This window comes from Nymphalis io, chromosome 24 (assembly GCF_905147045.1).
Source record: "Nymphalis io chromosome 24, ilAglIoxx1.1, whole genome shotgun sequence".
Classification (NCBI taxonomy): Eukaryota; Metazoa; Arthropoda; class Insecta; order Lepidoptera; family Nymphalidae; genus Nymphalis; species Nymphalis io.
This window is the reverse complement of record NC_065911.1, coordinates 2127027-2147471: the sequence shown is the minus strand read 5'-3', so window position 1 is coordinate 2147471 and position 20445 is coordinate 2127027. Positions and strand designations below refer to the sequence as shown.

Below are 20445 nucleotides of genomic sequence, written 5' to 3'. Positions count from 1 at the left end.
TAAATTTAATTTAAATAATTTGGAACTTCTTCGTATGAGACTATTTAAGACTTAATTTTATCAGTGCGTTTATATATTAAGGACATGATATCGACTTGTTGTTGTTACTGGATTTTTTGTGGGATTTTTTAAACAACTTATTATATACCTAAAAACGTATTTTAAGCCCTTCCAAGAAGGCTTAATATGAGCGATAGCATCTTCAGTCCAACACCCACTCATGTCTTGATAAATTTTATATCTTATATTCAATTTAACAAGAATCATACTCGACATAGAGTTTTGAAACAGTTCTCGTCCTAAAACAAACAGCCTGTATATATTTCGTCATGCGCCAGCGCACACCCCAGCGTGCCTTCACATCCACTAACGCGCTAATGCGACCTGTTGTACCTGCCGTGTCGGTATAATAATTACATTCCTTCATATACAAATACAATTTATGTATAAAAAACCTGATATTATAAATCTTTCGATATACCAGGAAAAACTTTAAAAAAAAATAATAATTCTATCGTAACTGTTGCGGGGTCAAAATAATATACGCAAATTTGTGAATAAAAACACGCATATATGTATAAGTACGTGTGTAGATAATGTTTATAGAATTTTTTCCTCGTAGTCTTTGTTTTTATACCGGCTACCTCAATGCCAATAGGTATATCAATTTCACTAAAATCGATGCAGTTTTGATGACGTAACAAACGAACAAGAACACCTTTTGTATGTATAAAATTCAGTTTTATTTTAGAAACGTGAGCAACAACTTTTAACAAGACGACAAATTGTCTAATAACCTGATATGTACGTATGTACATACTTATCGGGCTATTTAGTTCACCTAACCTTAATTGCACCTTTTATAAAAAAAAACAGATAAAATATAAATCATGCAAAATCCTTCCAAAAGATCAAGACAATTATGATCATAATTTTATGAAATTTGACAAGACTGTCCGTAAAAAAATAAACACACGCCTATCCCGAAATCATTCACGGTAGTTCAACAGTCACATTTAAATATAGAATCTATCCGATTGAGCACAGGATCAAGGTCATATAACAGAGCCCTCCGTCATGCGCCCGCGCACACCCACACGTTGCCTTTACGATGGTTTTTATATGGGGTCATATGAGATTGTACTATGACCTTGAAATATAAGTTATCGTTTTCATACAAAATTGTAAATTAAATTATTATTATTATATTCCAGTTTTACTGGTTGTGTTCCGGTTTGAAGGGTGAGTGAGCCAGTGTAATAACAGGCACAAAGGACATAACATTAGTTCCCAAGGTTGGTGGCGCATTGGTGATGTAAGTGATGGTTTACATTTCTTACAATGCCAATATCTATGGGCGTTGGTGACCACTTACCATCAGGTGGCCCATAGGCTTCGTATTCTATATATTTATTAATAAAACTTAAGTTTTTATTGACATAAGACATCCAAGTAACCCAATTCTGTACCAGCTGAAATAAGGCTTATTTTGAGGAGAAGTTTTTTTGTGTTAATTCGCTTCTCGAATGCGTGATACACATGACAGATTTTCAACACGTTCAGGTTTCCTAGTGACGTTTTCCCTTATCACCGAACATGAGCTTAATTATAAACACAAATTAAGCACGTGAAAACTCAGTGAAGCTAGCCAGCTTTACCGTAACCGTAACAGCCTGTGAATGTCCCACTGCTGGGCTAAAGGCCTCCTCTCCTCTTTTTGAGGAGAAGGTTTGGAGCTTATTCCACCACGCTGCTCCAATGCGGGTTGGTAGAATTCACATGTGGCAGAATTTCAGTGAAATTAGACACATGCAGGTTTCCTCACGATGTTTTCCTTCACCGTAAAGCACGAGATGAATTATAATCACAAATTAAGCACATGAAAATTCAGTGGTGCTTGCCCGGGCTTGAACCCACGATCATCGGTTAAGATTCACGCGTTCTTACCACAGGGTCATCTCGGCTATCCAGCTTTGTACCCGCAATATTCGGTTATCATACACGTGTTTTAATCTCTGGGTCATCTCGATTCTTATAATTAGAGACGAGTTGAGTTTAATAATAATATTAATTACAAACGGTTTCGGTTCATTTACTACTAATATTGCAAATGTAATAAAAAAACTTAGGTATTGAATACAAGACGGCTCCTACAAGACCTAATTATTGTATAGTTGCATAAATTGTACTATTTTTGAATAATTAAAATGCACTAATTATTTACAATGAAATTTATATATCCTGAATAAAAACCAATGAATTATAAAAACAAGTTAATTTTTTTTATTATCTATGTAATCTTGATTCATTCCTGCATGTATTAATAATAATAAATATCATATATTATATAATTTAACAAATTGTCATTATTTTATATCTATCTATAATTATTAAAGATTTTAAAAGAGCTTGGTTTGTATTTATATTAATTTAATGATAAAAAAAGTTGATATTCATGCAGAATATATAATTGTTTAAAGGATTTCATTTTATTTAAATATTCATTTCATATAAAATAGGTAATTACTCAGTTTATTGATGGTTCTTCTCAATCTACAGGTAGGTAGGCATATTCCAAACCACACCGAACCTAATTTTTAAAAGGACATAGGCTAATTTTTATATGACATGCCGGCAAAAACTATTTAATATAGTCCTATAAAATTAAAAAGTAGTTATACTTACTTGAATAAAATACAGCGTATGTTCATTCTAATATAGTCTTGTTTTAATATAAATTATAACTTAACAAATTGAAGAATACATTATGATCTAGAAACGAGATAGTCTACAGATATGAATAAACACGTGGATATTTAAGCAAGTTCAAATACGGCCAATTAATTACCTTTATCATATGATAAAGTCGCTTTTCATAATTCATCTTATTTTTGGTATAGAAAATTGATACCTACGCGTGTCTGAAGAAATTCATTTAAGATGAGTGTTATACAATCACAAAACCTACCCCATACATTACAACTACATAGATTTGTCAAATACCATAATTGGGTAAAAGCAATTAAAGATTTAATTTAAAAAAAATAAAATAACATAAATAAAATTTTATTTATGTAAAAGTTAGCGGATGGTTCTCTAATTACGTTTGCGAAGTTTACTTTGTGTATTAAAATAGAAAAAAAGAAACAGAAAATTTCGAATGAAAAACTCGTGTAGTTTATCAACAAGATGGCGGCTACAATGGCGTCGGGCGCGCATCCGGTCACTATGGTAATGTCGTTTCCTCTGCGGTGCGTTATTTATATAAAGCTTTAGAAATTATAAACATGCAAACATATCTGTGTTGGTAATGTTGTTTTAAATATGCAGAATAATATTTCGCTAATTTATTCATTTTATAAAAATCTTAATATGATGACGAGTTTTGATAGTTAACAAGAAAAGGTTAGATGACTATAGACAAAAACGTTTGTAGAATAAACTAGAATATATTTAAAAATAACAGCTATTTAAGTGACTTAATAAGCCACTTTGATGTGTAACAAATACCGACAAGTTGATTGAAACGTAATCTATTTGCGTTATTTGCTATAATTGCGCAAATTATACGGTAACACGTCTGTAGATAAACTTAACAAGTTTTCCTTAATATGTTTTACTACTTTTATTTAAAAAAAAAGTGGTGTAAATCACAACCTAAACGTACAACGCGTGGGCATTAATATTATATTATATTACAAGAAGAGTGTTAAGTTTGAATGTAAATAGCTTTAACGCGAGAATACCAAAAAGCGATGTATTGTCTGAGGGCTGAGGTCATTGAAAATATGACTAAAGTTAAATGCAAGAGGAAATTGGACTTCGTTGACTATGTAGAGTGGGATGGAGTTAGGCGAATTATTGAGTTAGTGATGAATGAGTTAACTCAGAAACCGCGATTGATATCCAAGGAATTTATCCACCTGATACTCTAACGAATATGTTTTATGGACTCTATATTTTTCCTTGGCCATAATTATATCTAATGATAAGTGCTATCTGGTAGAACGCGTTTGCCTATATGATGATATCATACCTTGAAGATAATGATTGAAAGATACAGTCGCCGGAAGGACATACGCCTTGGCTGTCCACATGAGAAATAAGGAAGCGAAATTCGTCGTGCGAAGTGGAATGTATACGTAGGAGTACAGCGTCTATTTACCCAACTCTATATAAAGGACCTGTTTATTATTTATTTGTTAAATATAATACAATCTTTGTTCGCTAATTCGTTTTTATTTTTATTTTTGGTATAAGAATATCGTATCTGCTTAATATACCTTATTTTAGAGAACACATCAGTTATAAGACCGTTATAAAGTACATTAAAAATGCATATACTTATTATGTAAAGTATCTCTCGTTAAAAATAAATGTTCTTAATTTTTTCAATTCCAAATATAGTTAACAACTTTTTAAATATAAAATGAAGAGAAAATTCGTAAGTTTAAGGATATCTTATAACGATAAGAATGTTTAAAATTTTAAATTAAACTTTTTTCCACGTAACGCGGTACCTCATTAGTTAGATAGTTAAAATTTTATTACCGCGTAGATTAGTTATGTTGATAATATTACTATTAACGAACTTTTTACATAACTTTAATAAGAATCAAACGCAACAAACCAGTTATATTTCAACACCGGACCGACCACCTTTCTAAAATCTCCTTACAAAACGAAGATCGACGTGATATATGCGCCCGCGCAGCGCCCCGTCCAATCACGGGCTACATGTTCACGTGTGCGTGCGTTACGTCTACAGTATATGCGTACAGCACATGTGTGCGTCACATATGAAACCTCGTAATTTGTCTCGAGTTACAACAAGTTTAATCAAACGGTTATATTTCAAAGGGACATTGGATTTTTGACTTTATAGCTTGATGATAAGGTTGAGTGTGTGGTTTTCGAGTTTTTTGTTCGTTCGTTGAGCGTATGTCATTCACTCTAAGGCGCGGCGTCTTGCCATACATTACATAGGTACTATGTAAAATGCTATTGTTCGTAGTGGTGCCATCGTGATATATGATTTAGATTATTTCCAGGAAGTCATTTTTTAATACCGCTTCTATTGTGACGGCTTGTTAAATTTTGATTAAAAAAACCTACTTATTTGTCATTGAGTTCTTCCGTCATAATAATTTGTTGATATACCTCCAGTCTCTGACATGACGAGCAATCTTACTAATCTGTCATACTGAGCGCTCATTGGTCGCATATTACGTCATCATGGCCTTCAACCAATGGCCATTCAGATGAAATTAGTTAATCGAACTTTGATTAGCGTTTAAGAAACTGTATATTTATGTAGATGTCGTTTTTAGTACATATATCTACCTGCTATGTATATTATTATATTTTTTTATTGTTGTTGTGTTGTATTATAATGATTTTGGTTACTTCGGACATTCTCAAAGGAGACAAGCCAACTGCGCACGATATATTATAAAGCATAAGTGTGTGCGCAAGCAAAAGAAAACTATTGGATAATTAGATAGGAAGTCATACCGTCATAATGACTTACTCCTCTTGAGGAGTTCAGGCATAGGACCAGCTTTACCAGTTGTTTGAGACATTAAATTTAAATACTCTGAAATTCTAGACTCTGGGTAACTACTGTTAATGCCCCTGGCGTATATTCTCGATCTGGTATTTGAATCCAGGGCCTATGGATTCCTGGTAATATGGTCCTGCGCGTAAACTCTTTCTGGTCATGCCGTTCAATTAGATGATTTTTTGAGTATCAATAAGTACCTAAGTGTACTTATAAATGGAATAAAGATTTGAGTGAGACTTTGGCTTTTTGAACGGTAAACCACTGCATTGATATCTGCAGTTTGTGTAAAAGACTGTATCGAAGTCTCCCACTGCTGGGCAATTGTCAAGGATATAATTTTTGGATTTAAAGATCGCCGGTTCGATTTCAATGATAGTTAAATACGTAAAACTTAGAATCTCAACTTATTTTATTATATTACTGCTAAGTTTTAACTTAGTTCTTATATATTTTAATTATATTCATATATATAGGTATAGATTGTATGTACATAGTACTTAATAGTTAATTAAAAGAGATATACCTAATAATTATTGGAAAATTATATTTATCAAAGCTAAACTTTAATAAAGTTTCGATTAAAACAAATTCTTATTTAACAGAAATTTCTAGAAAAAAATAATGTCGCTAAGCTTCAATCCTCTTAAAAATACACTTAGAATAAACAATATTATGATAGAATACGTTACATTAAAACCATAATATCATATGCGTAAAATAACCAGCCTCAATTTCGTGCGGCCATATCGCTCCATCCCAATTTGCTTCTACGCATACACAACACGCTTGCTTCGCAAAATTGACACACACAAGCTAAACAGGCCACGCCCCATCGCGGACGGCCAATCGCGGCGCGCCGGTCGCCCTCCCGCGTCAACGCAGCTCTCCTATTCGCCAACGACATAACGATCTCGAATTTGGAGGGAAATTTTTGGGTGTTTTATGAAATCACGGCGTCGCAGATGTGCGGTGATGTTACGAGGTATTTTATAGAGGCATGATTGTATGCGGTTTTTATGTTTGTCGTTCGGTGTTATGATAATCTCGTTATGGATGGAGCGCTCGTTGTTTTTGCATAATGGCGAGGGTCCTTTTTTATTTGCTTTAAGGAAGATTGCTAGGGCCTTATTTTAAAGATAATTGCATCAATTTTGGCAAGGATGTTCATGAGTTGATGTTATGTGAAAAATTTTCGCGAAGCTCGAATACGAAGCGATTGTTATGACTCGAATGCGCTTTTGTATTGAGATTTTAAAGGAACTTTCTAAAGTCATACATTTATAATATTGCTAGCTACTTCTAGAACATTTTAGGCTTCATATTTAAACTATATAATAGATCCTCATCATTAAAAAATATATTTTGATTAATAACGATTAAGATTTATAATAACCTAGCACCTACCTCGTTACCCGAACGTACCCTGTAGGTGTCAATTCATATGGTTCTTAAATTAACTGTCACAAAAAAATTATTTCCTTAAAATTTGTAAATAGGAAAAATAATGATAACACCAAACTGAGATGAGTATAATAATATACCTACCTACCTACTTGGGTTAATGTCGAGACTAGTTAGTTGTTCTGATAATAAGATTTTATAATCTGTTTTCATCTTGCATAATCTATTAAAATTTTATTTTAATTTGTCTCTAGAACGCAAGAGGAGGATACTTACATGTGTAATATTCCATCATATTTTGATTGTATCGATAAGCGGCGGACAAGTCCACACCGCCGCCGGCCCTTAGCCCGAATAGGGCCGCGAAAGTGGCCTTACTTTGCCCCTCCAGCTTGACCACTATTCACTTAACAGTCACTTATCTCCACATAAAACACCTTAATATTATATCACATAAGTCCTTTACATTATAAAGAACCTACACATCGTTACGGTTCGAAATTTAAATCTTTGAAATTCCTCATAACGAAGGTATCTTTTTTATTTTATTAATACACTCAATAAAACACCTTAATTATTTACTTTTAAATAAATCTTTACACTATAAAGAACTTACAAATGTCATTGCACAGAATTTAAAAAGTCGCGTCGTATTTATTTTTCATTTAAATTAAACGTCACTCAATAACCTGTAGGTATCCATTTAAGCCATTTTCTTCAACAAACACGAACTTGTACTTTTTAAATGTCATTCTTTTATTTTTTCAAACGGAATTATAGCTATTTCTAAAAGTAAATGTCACTTAATGTCACCGCTCTCGATTTTTCACTTAAATATCGTAATTTTTTGAGCATTATTTGACCCAATTATCTAGGATTCTTATTTTGAAAATGCGTTACTGAATTTGACACTAAAAATGGAACGAAATTATCAAATTATTTTATAATTTTTTAAACAATTCATTGTATTTTTAAATATTTTCGCTTTTCGCCAGTTTCAAAAAAAAGTTATGTTTACTACGATATTTCTTTATTATCATAATATAATTTAAAAATAGCTACTAATTTAGGCAGAAAAGTTTGTTCCTTTTTGTCTAAAGAATAAAACTCTGCAGATATATATTTTTAACTATTTTACTTCTCAGTAAGGCAACAATTATGTCTTCACCCAAATGACTTATAATTGCAACTAAATAGTTAACCGATTAACTTTCATCTGTTCAATCGTAAAAAAGAGCTGATCTCCGTGAAAGTGTCAGATAGAGACGTCCGATTGGTCGTAAAGTTGATTCGTTAAGTTTAATTTTCGGTTTTTGGCCGATTTTCCGCCGTTTTAAGCGGTTTTCCGCTTGAATTGTGACAGGTGGATATTATTCTCACGAGAATTGGTCTTAATGAGGAAGTCTTGGTAGGATAAACACTAGTTTGGTCCGCGGCTTTCTTTGTTTTGTCTTAATCCAGAATTGTATAAAATACTTTATTAGTTGGATATAATTATAATTACATACGACTGGCAATAAATACATAATTAATTATATACTAAATCCTATAATTAATAGTTATTATGTTAGAATTCAAACATATTTCAAATTTATCAATTTATCAGATGGCACTATATTTGTGGCTTTATAGTATGTATTATTTTATTTCATTAATATTTTATTATATGCCATTTAAAAATATATTAACTATTAAATTATAATTTTATTTAGATTTTAAGTATTAAACTCATTTTTAGTTATGTTTTAAATTAATAAAATAAACCTACATCACTAATTATCACCGTATCTGGCAAAATGTCGATTTTTAAATAGGTATTTAACATTCGAAATTCTATTTTTGAAATGTTTTATTAATACTTAAAACTGGCCTTAAATAAATTAAAACAAAAATGCTTCTGGTATTCTTTAAATTATTTTCACTGAACATTGACCCGCACATATCAATATTTTAATTTAAAAACAAATTAATTTAAACGAAAAAAGAACACTATTAGATCAATTTTTTTTTTAATCACAATGCAAAGGCACGAAAGTTTAAAGCTTTTTTTTTAATTTGTTAATCACTCCACTCTGTTACAAGACTGAACTAATTTTGAGTAAGATTTCACGGTGCCAGTCGATGGCTTGTGACAATTGACAGGTGTATATTTCGGTTATTCAAGAACGGCGTGGGATCGTATTGTTTTAATTATAAATTATTTTAATATTTTCAACACACGCTATTAACGACCTTAATACCAATGCACATTAGGCTTATATTCGTATATTGCTGAGATTGAAATATAATCTCAAGTATAAGTTTGTTTTTTTTTGATAACTCAAAAACGTTAATGTACCTAAATAAGTAAATACTAACATTATATATATTATATTTATATATACAGGTCGAATTGTTTTGCAAGCAATACTACTTTCGACTGACAATATATATAATAATAGAAAGCTGATTAAAGATGACAATTAATCCCAGCCACTCGAAGGTTGACTGGAAGAGATCACTGTTTAGGATAAGTCCACCTTTGTAATTATTTAAAATAGCATTTAGTGATTTTGGTTTTTTATGTTATGTGTGTAAGAGGAACTAAAAAACCGTATGAACATTTTTATTATTTTTTTAAATGAAACGGTACATCTACAGTTTATATAATAAACACTTGTAGACTCAAAATTAGTAATTACATATCCACAAAACTGACAAGATCCTGACTCCTCGTCAGGCTTACTGTCTAGCTTGACAAAAATTCAATATGTAATCGATTAACCATAAAATCTCATATATATACATATAATAGGAAGGCGGACGAGCATATGGGCCACCTGATGGTAAGTGGTCACCAACGCCCATAGACATTGGCATTGTAAGAAATGTTAACCATCGCTAACATCACCAATGCGCCACCAACCTACACTGTAATTACACTGGCTCACTCACCCTTCAAACCGGAACAAAACAATACCAAGTACAGCTGTTTTGCGGTAGAATATCTGATGAGTGGGTGGTACCTACCCAGACGAGCTCGCACAAAGCTCTACCACTAGTAAACATTTCCATTTAAACATGCTTGCAAAATCCCGGAACACAAGTATATACACAGAATAACAAATAACATAGCCATGTTAACCTGAATACTATATACTTATATTATGTAAAACATGATGTAATATAATACTGCATGTAATAGAAATACAAGTTAAAATGTATACCAAGTATTGAGTTTCTAGAAACTTCGTGAGTACATATCGCATTTCTATATGTTTAAATAAATAATCAGTTATATTTTAGTTCGTTAAGACTTTATATATTTTATATGATTTCCCCTGAAAAACCGATATGAAAACGTGACCCAGGGTCTTATAAATATGTTGAAATTTTAATCGAGAATGTTTTTGTTTTGTGTAGCTTTTGGTGTTGTATTGGACACATGAAAAATAAGCGCACATAGTCAGAAATATATGTAGTATATGCATATATATGCGTAATACTCTTATTGTATAGAAGATTGTATCCTTGGTAATATAGGTAATATATATATGTCCATTATTTAAAGCAGATATAAAGCTTCGTGTAATAAAATTTCACAAAATAAAATATCATGATTTTTTTCTTTTAAAACATCATAAATTAAAATTTATTCGTAAACTATCATATAATAACAATCGTTATTTTTATACGTGTTATTTTTTATATTTATCAGTTAAAAATATAATATTATTTGTAGATTATGTAAATTCTTTCATCCCATTGTAATATCAATTATAGAACTATTTAAAAAATTTAAAAACCGCAAATTTTTTATTTATATACTTAATTGGTATATTCAAATTGCCACGCTTTTCTGAATTTAATAAAATATTTAATGTTCATTTGTTATAAAAACGATTTGTTAGAAAAAAAATTTTGTTATTTCCAAAAGTTATCTTAAAATAATCGTTATTTTAAAAATGATTTCACAATTGACGTTAAATAATATATTTTTTTTTTTTGAAAATAGAATTTGAAATGTTGGGTAAAATAAAATAAAAATATATTAAAAGATGGAATTAAACATTATTATAATATTTTATGTTTACGCTACGTTCTTTTTTGATTTTATTTTTTATTAAATATTAACAATTATTAAGATTCTAAAATCACACTATAATTTGAATTCTCACTCAAAAACTCATTCATAAATTATTTATAAAACGAACTCGAATTTAATTTTTTTTTAATCACTTATCACACAAAGATTTCAATTATATTTAATAAATACGATTTCAAATTCACTGATTGATAAATCACAATTTATTATTAGCACTTGTAACACTGATTTTTTTTTATTAATTATTGACGTAACACAATTTTAATTTTAGAATATTTTTAAATAACATACGCGAAAATGCAAAACAAAATTCGCTCGTAGGAGTAAATTCCGCGTACGGTTTCGGTCGACCGCGCGCGACGCCACCGAAGCACCCTCTAACGCCACGTGACGGATGCTAGCTAGGGGTGGATCGGGGTGAAGATGCTCCATTATTTTTTGATAATATATTTGTTAGATTTTTAATAGACACTTTAATTGTTTTTTTATCATTTTAATTTTGGGAAGATTTTGTTGTTATTATTAAAAATGGCTTTAGTTATAATGTATTTATTATATGACAAATAATAATATATTATAAGAGAATAAAATTGTTTTCATAAATTAAACAAACAAAAGTTTTTTTTTTTGAATACATAAAATACTTTTAGATTAATAAAATAGTCCCAATGTTGGACAAGCAGCCGATTAAGGATGCTGAGCAGTACGGCACAGATTATCATTGCGTGTTGGATGTACTTACCTGTTTCAGAATTATAAGTTGTTATTTGCGCAGGTTTTTTCACGATATTTGGTCGCTAAGTGAATATTGGATATAAAAAGTTTGATTTTGTAAATATGATAGCTATATTTTTTATTTTTTATTTATTTTTTCGATGACCAAAGTATTACGCTTACGGTACAACCAGTGGTTGGTACTTAGGTAGTTATAAAATTAAATAAAAAATAAGTATAATTTCGTCACTATTTAAAAAAAAATATCTGTTTATAAAAAAAAATGAGTAATTTATTGATACATTATATTACAAATAATGCAATTTCCGTTTAAAACGAATAATTCAATAATTGTGATACTAAAAGTAATTTTAACAATCGTGTAATAACATTGATAGCGTTTGATAAGAAATGTTTTCGCTGTTGATGAAATTATATGCGTGTGAAAGAGATAGCTGATCCAATGTTGGGGAGAGACAAAATTAACGGGAACAGTTATTTTTAAATTTTTGAAAAAAGAATTCTTACAATTTTTTTTTATTATAGTTAAAATCGAAAAAGAAATTTGTTTTTGTAAGATTTTATCACCATTTATAAGGAAGTGTGTATATATTATTAAATACTAATTCGTTATCAAGAAGATGATTTTGGAAACATAAAAACAATCTTTACATATTTGTAGCACAACATAACTTAGTTACATTATATAATATACTCAGAAACAATATATATATATTTGTTTCTGAGCATATATATATAAAAGAATGACTGTAAGACAAACTAGTATAAAAAAATTCTATACGGGTTCCTTTCACACAGCACGTTAGCACTACGGAAGAATTTTTGAAAATTTAACCCCTAAGTAACAAAGGGGCTAAAATATTGTAAAAAAAAACCTTCATTTTTTACGAAAGAAATAGGTATTTAGTAATTTATGACGCGAACGAAGCAGCGGGTAAAGCGCTACATCTATTATATACTAAGTACATATATACAGTTATAACAACTTGCGCAATGTGAATTAGTAATCATATATCACAATAGTATAACGGGTTCTGTTCTCGGTTATTACCATACACGTTGCGTCGGTAACTTAACTGTGAAACAAGTAATTGTGACGTAACCGTAATTATGTTTTTATAACTTAATCGAATACTATCAAGATTATAATTATATTTAATAAGTTATGACTTGGTAGCGATTTTTTATAATGATGCAATGTTTACGAGATAATGTTTAGAAATTTAATGTATGTTATGTATGTTTTTTTTTTATTATAGAATAGGAAGGTGGACGAGCATATGGGCCACCTGATGGTAAGTGGTCACCAAACGCATTTAGACATTGGCATTGTAAGAAATGTCAACCATCGCTTATAGCTAATGCGCCACCAACCTTGGGAACTAAGATTTTATGTCCCTTGTGCCTGTAATTACACTGGCTCACTCACCCTTCAAACCGGAACACAACAATATCAAGTATTGCTGTTTTGCGGTAGAATATCTGATGAGTGGGTGGTACCTACCCAGACGAGCTTGCACAAAGCCCTACCACCAGTATATTAAAGATTGACTGCCTTGTTGGTCTAGTGGCTTGATGTAAGGCCGTGGACCCGGATTCTAGGTACAATTCCCAGGTCGGGTCAATAAAAAGTTATTGGGTTTTTCTGTCAGAAAATTCTCAGTAGCAGCCCGGAGTCTGGAAGTTGGATGTGTGTATACTCCCGTGCCTCGGAAAGCACGTAAAGCCGTTGGTCCTGCACCTGAACTCTTTCCGGTCGTGTCGGATTGCCGTCCCATCGGATCATGAGAGTTTGGGAATAGAGAGTGCACCTGTGTTTGCGCACACACTTGTGCACTATAATATCTCCTGCGTAGTAGGCTAATCTCTCTTGAGATTGGCCGCCGTGGCCGAAATCGATCTGGGGGATATTATTATTATTATTATTATATAAAAGATATTGTTATATAATATAGTTTTATATTTAATTACATACGTATTGCCAGTGTATCTAATTTGTAGTTCTCTCTATACGGTCATTATAACTCGGTAGGTGCTTAGTAAGTTTATCACTGAAGTAGATATGTAAAAAAACTCTTATATACCAAACAAAGGATATGTATACAGTAACAGCCTGTTAATGTCCCCCTGCTGGGCTAAGGTAAGCTCCCTTTTGAGGAGAAGGTTTGGAGCTTATTCCACCACGCTGCTCCAATGCGGGTTGGTAGAATACACATGTGGCAGAATTTCAATGAAATTAGACACATGCAGGTTTCCTCACGATGTTTTCCTTCACCGTTAAGCACGAGATGAATTATAAACACAAAAGGATATGTATGGACATGTATTTATCTTCATGTATTAAAATTAATTTTAAATATATTTTTTATTATGTGTAAGTTATAAGTATGTCTCTTTCAGCTCTTCAAGTTTTTCATAGAAATCATTCATATACATGCTATAATCATTCATATTCTACTGGTGGTAGGGCCTTGTGCAAGCTCGTCTGGGTAGGTACCACCCACTCATCAGATATTCTACCGCAAAACAGCAATACTTGATATTGTTGTGTTCCGGTTTGAAGGGTGAGTGAGCCAGTGTAATTACAGGCACAAGGGACATCAAATCTTAGTTCCCAAGGTTGGTGGCGCATTGGATATGGAAGCGATGGTTGACATTTCTTACAATGCCAATGTCTAAGAGCGTTGGTGACCACTTACCATCAGGTGGCCCATATGCTCGTCCGCCTTCCTATTCTATAAAAAAAAAAAAAACTGTTAAGGTTCTCGTTATTAACGTACTACTTGGTAATACTTGGTATTTATATTAACGGTATAATATATATTTAATGTCCATTTTTAAAGTGCATTCTGTTTTAATTTGCATTGACATAAGGAAATGTATATACAGCGCTCCAAGCGGATAGCTTACGAACTATTTCTCCAACGTACAAAGTTTTCCTTAAGACATGTTTTTTTACACAGGGTTACCTCGTTGAACAAGTGGGACGTGTAAGAATATATATTTTCAAAATAAATTTCAAATATGCTCAAATATTTAGGCAATAACTAGGATCAATTTTATTAAGCGCGTTCTAAAATGTCCTAAGAGTGATCAGTGTACAAGCGAATATAGACGTTATATGCATATGTATCGATACAAAACAAATTATTAGCGATTATATTCTGTTAATTGATAACAAACCTCTGCTAATGCACGTATTGACAAATTATCCCCTGTATATATTCTAGTGTGACTACGAAAACGTTGAACTTGAGAATTTCAATTCAAAATTTTTATTCAAAAATTTTTTTACAAGTACCCGATGGTAAATGGTCACCACCCGAAGACATCGGTGCTGTAAAGAATACTAATCATCCCGTACCTGCGCCACAAATCTTGAGAATTAAGATATACGTTACATTACCAGTAATAACCTGTAAATGTCCCAATGCTAAGCTAAAGCCTTCTCTCCCTTATTGAGGAGAAGGTTTTGGAGCTTATTCCACCACGCTGTTCCAACGCGGGTTGGTGTAATGCATATGTGGCAGAATTTCAGTGAAATTTGACACATGCAGCTTTCCTCACGATGTTTTAATTCACCGTCAAGCACGAGATGAATTATAATCACAAATGATGCTTGTTTCCTTTTTTCCTTTTGTAAATACAACAAGAGGGACGATAGTCCGTGCCCTTCATGTGCCTTTTCTTTTATTTATATCAATTAAATAACTGCATGCTTATAAACAGCATCACAATATACGTTTGAGGATTTAAAAAAATATAAAAATAATAATATCTTGGGACATAATATCCCAATTAAGCTGAGCTTGTACTATGGAAACCATACTTGTATTTTCTTATATAGCTTAATCACAGACTCGGGACAAACAGAGATGTTTATACACACAAATGTCTGCCCTGGGTGGGAATCGAACCCACACCCACCTGCGGCCCGAAAGGCAATCTACCAACCACGCCAACCGGCTCGTCAATTATTTATGTCAGCTTGGTATTCATTTGCAATATATATTTGCGTTTGACGTCCAAAAACGATGTCGTAACTCGTTCAGCCTTATTGTATGAGTAACATACGATCAAATTAAAAAGAAATGTAAGAAGTCCGTAGTTATTGCATTGTAATAAACATACATACATGTACGACGGTAACATATTTGATGCCTTTGATGCTCGGATCGCTTCATTAGCTAACTGCACGCTTATAGCACATACCGTTACTTAAGTACAAAAGGTCGTATGTACCTATGTGCACATTTATGAAGATAATAATAATTGTTTTTCTGAAATGATGATTTATTTTATTTTTATTATATTATTGACGAGCCGGTTGGCGTGGTTGTTAGATTGATTTTGACGCCGAAAGTGGTGACTTACTGGTGGTAGGGCTTTGTGCAAGCTCGTCTGGGTAGGTACCACCCACTCATCAGATATTCTACCGCAAAACAGCAATACTTGATATTGTTGTGTTCCGGTTTGAAGGGTGAGTGAGCCAGTGTAATTACAGGCACAAGGGACATAAAATCTTAGTTCCCAAGGTTGGTGGCGCATTGGATATGTAAGCGATGGTTGACATTTCTTACAATGCCAATGTCTAAGAGCGTTGGTGACCACTTACCATCAGGTGGCCCATATGCTCGTCCGCCTTCCTATTCTATAAAAAAAAAAAAAAAGTTGTGGGTTCGCTTTCCACCCAGGACAGACATTTGTGTGCATGAACATGTCTGTTTGTCCTGTTTCTGGGTGTAATTATCTATATAAGTATGTATTTATAAAAGAAAAGTAGTAATTGTAGTGTATCAGTTGTCTGGTTTCCATAGCACCAGATTTGTACGAGCTTAATTTGGGATCAGATGGCCGTGTGTGAAAAATGTCCCAGGATATAAAGTAAAAAATAAAAAAATATATTAATTTATTTCATGTTAATATAACATTCATACATAATTTTTTAATGTGAAAATATTTGAGTAAATATAATTTAAAAAAAAAAGTTTAAAAAAATACTTTAACTAACTTATTATCAACTTGGGTACTATAATTGATAACGTTTTCTAAAGACTAAAAAAGCAGTGACATTCACTTTGCTAGACGACAGCTATATATGGGCCATATCGCTAAGCTATGGTACTTATTTAAAAAATATGACTGTAACTGCATAAAAATAATTATTTTAAGTATGTATTTATGTTTATTAAACTTTAAAGTTTTAGTTACTATTTATGTCAGCTTATAATATAAACACGCAAATCCACAGTACACGATACCCTTGACGAAAAGTCATAAGCGCCAGAAATGTGTAAATGAAATTGAACTCTAAATACTTACATTTCAATAAAATCTTTATTAAATTGCAAAATTTATTTAATTTACTAATTTATTTAAAATACGAATATGTTACAAACATAATAATTTTATTTGATTGTATTACAACAATATTAAACGTATCATAAGGCGCTACAACCGACTATGAATTTTAAGTACAAAGCGATAAGGTTTAATTTATTTTAATGGTATTAATGACATTTTAATAGAGGACAATAAAATTGGAAAAACAATTTACCTTGATTATCGTTTTTCTACTCTTATTAAATAGCAACTTAGTATTTTTTATAAATTCAATTATAAGTATAAAATTTGCGAAATAAATTCAGCAGAAAGTAAATATAAATATAAGCCCTATATCAACGCAATAAAGTTTAAATTACAACGCACTAAAGAGCCTTTATGATTTTTCTTATAAGACTTAATATGCAAATATAGAATATTATTTTAATTTAAAATAAAAAATATGCAGCGTAATGTGATTCCTAATGGAATACAATACTGTTTATTTAAAAATGTTTTGTGTCTTTTACGACTTTTTGATTTAAAAGATATTTCGGATATCAGTAACCTCAAGTCACACATTTAAAATAATAGAATTTACATTTTATTTCATTAAATTAAAGCTTAATTTACTTTGACTTTAAAATTTGAGTTACGTCATTAAAGAATTATTAATACATTAATGTGCGCGGGCAGATGATCGTGATTGGTGAATGAGCTGTCAAAATTTGAACACAGGAGGTTTTAATCACGCGGAACTGAACGCGTATATCCGTCTCTTTTACGCTCTGATTATTTTTTTTTGTAATTTCGACCTAATTTTCAACGTACGTAACGTAAACGTAACAGCCTGTGAATGTCCCACTGCTGGGCTAAAGGCCTCCTCCCCTCTTTTTGAAGAGAAGGTTTGGAGCTTATTCCACCACGCTGCTCCAATGCGGGTTGGTGGAATACACATGTGACAGAATTTCAGTGAAATTAGACACATGCAGGTTTCCTCACGATGTTTTCCTTCACCGTAAAGCACGAGATGAATTATAAACACAAATTAAGCACATGAAAGTTCAGTGGTGCTTGCCCGGGTTTGAACCCACGATCATCGGTTAAGATTCACATGTTCTTACCACTGGGCCATCTCGGCTCTAATTTTCAAAAGATAATTCAATTTTTGATTATTCTTGCACCGATGTTTGATTATTATTCTTATAGTTCTTTTTAAGTGTATATACATATGTAATTAGGTATATAACTAACGACATAAGCGTAAATAAAATGAAAATAAAAAAAATATATGTATCTCTGTTTCAACTATATTAAGATTTATTTAATTTATTTATAACCATTTACTCCTTAATAAAGTAACACTCATAACTATTGTTTTCGAAATCTTTAATTCGTATATATAACAATTATTTTAATTTTAGTTTGTACTTATATCACTTAAAACATTTAAGCAGTAGTACCTACTGAATCTCTTCAAAGCTTCCCACATCACACAAAACTCGACAATCGCTTGTCATCGAATTAGTTCCGCACCAGGAATCGAACCAGTGACCTTACCATTGAAAATGTTAATTTATCGTTCGCGCCTGTTTTTTAGGCAGGATGGACGTTAAATGGATTTATGATTTTGATAAAACTTTCACTTCCAAATAGTTTAGATATATTTATCATAAAAAATATCGTGCATCACGTTATATCGGGCGAACGAGCTCGGCTCTTATAGTATTATTTAGATTAATTTATTTGTGAAAAATCTCCATGAAAGATAGATATAGACAAACTCAAAAAGAAAAACTTTATTTACGTGCAATATTTGAGCCATATCATAATTATATTATAAAAGTGTCCCTATACCTACCTGGGTTTCTTACAAATGTCAAACGGTTGTCATGAAAAAATGTGCTTCATTTATTTTCTATTTGTGCATTTATTGATAACATGAACCGACAGAATGAGGTTCCTGGGTCCTGGGACTTTTTACACACACGGCCATCTGATCCCAGATTAAGCTTGTACAGAGAGGCAACTGATATACTACATATACTAATTTTCTTTTATAAATATATACTTATATAGATAATTACACCCAGACTCAGGACGAACAGACATGTTCATGCACACAAATATCTGCCCTGTAATCGAACCCATAACCTTCGGCGTGAAAGGCAAGCATCCACCAACCACGGCAACCGGCTCGTCGTTATGTTACTTATTCGATATTAATAAATATTTTTATTATAAGCTTTCATTTAAATGATCACAGATAACATAAAATACAACAACACAACCCTATATATCACATAACATAGTAATTGCATCTAAAACTCACGCAAATTTTCAAATATTCGCAAAAATATATGAATATTTAAAAGTCATTTTTAAAATTACAAATGTGTGACTTATGACCTTTCTCAACATAAACAAACATAGTTTTATTAATCGCATATACTAAAATAAATTATTCCGTTGGTTTATATAATCAGTAAAAGCACAAACATAAAAGTATTATGTAATGAAACAATCCAAATTTTTCGTATATATATACAATAATAGTAAGGAAATAATATGTATAGGCATACCTAGTACCTTTATTAATGACATAAAATAAATTTAAAAAAAAAAACCATGTTGTGACGTGAAATCTGACATATGTATCCAAACGGCATTCGAACATGGTTGGTTAACAAGCTCCTCTAAAATAGGAGGATTAAGCCCAGCAGTGGAACATGTACAGGCTGTGCAGTATACGTTGTGGTGATTATAGAAAAACATACCGGATATTTTATTTTATAGAATAGGAAGGTGGACGAGCATATGGGCCACCTGATGGGAAGTGGTCACCAACGCCCTTAGACATTGGCATTGTAAGAAATGTCAACCATCGCTTATACAGCCAATGCGCCACCAACCTTGGGAACTAAGATTTGATGTCCCTTGTGCCTGTAATTACACTGGCTCACTCACCCTTCAAACCGGAACACAACAATAACAAGTAATGCTGTTTTGCGGTAGAATATCTGGTGAATGGGTGGTACCTACCCAGACGAGCTCGCACAAAGCCCTACCACCAGTAAAAGTATAAAGAAATACTTAAAACCAGAGAAAAAATTATGAACGAAACTTATCAAAATTCTTTTAGCAACAACTATTGTTAGCAATTAAAATTAATTATATTTTATTTGGAACTATAAATTAAAGTAATGTAAAATATCTCCTTTTGAGGAGAAGTAGCTTTCTCCACCACGCTGCTGTAATGTGGGTTGGCGGGTACACATGTGGCATAAGTTGAAATTTGACATAGGTAGGTTTCCTCACGTTTTCCCTTCCTTCATCACAG

General features: G+C 31.8%; 2 protein-coding genes across 2 annotated transcripts in view; both read right to left on the bottom strand.

The window, feature by feature from the left end:
• LOC126778000 (paired box protein Pax-5) overlaps window positions 1-20445 on the bottom strand; it is a 66415-nt gene that overhangs the window by 39426 nt on the left and 6544 nt on the right. The gene's annotated exons all lie outside the window — the stretch shown is intronic.
• The window catches only part of LOC126777981 (potassium voltage-gated channel protein Shal), a 168338-nt gene continuing 157661 nt past the window's right edge, over window positions 9769-20445 (bottom strand). Inside the window, exon 6 of the transcript XR_007670112.1 lies at window positions 9769-9869. The gene's annotated coding sequence lies outside the window, so the exon portion shown is untranslated. The remainder of the gene's footprint in view (window positions 9870-20445) is intronic.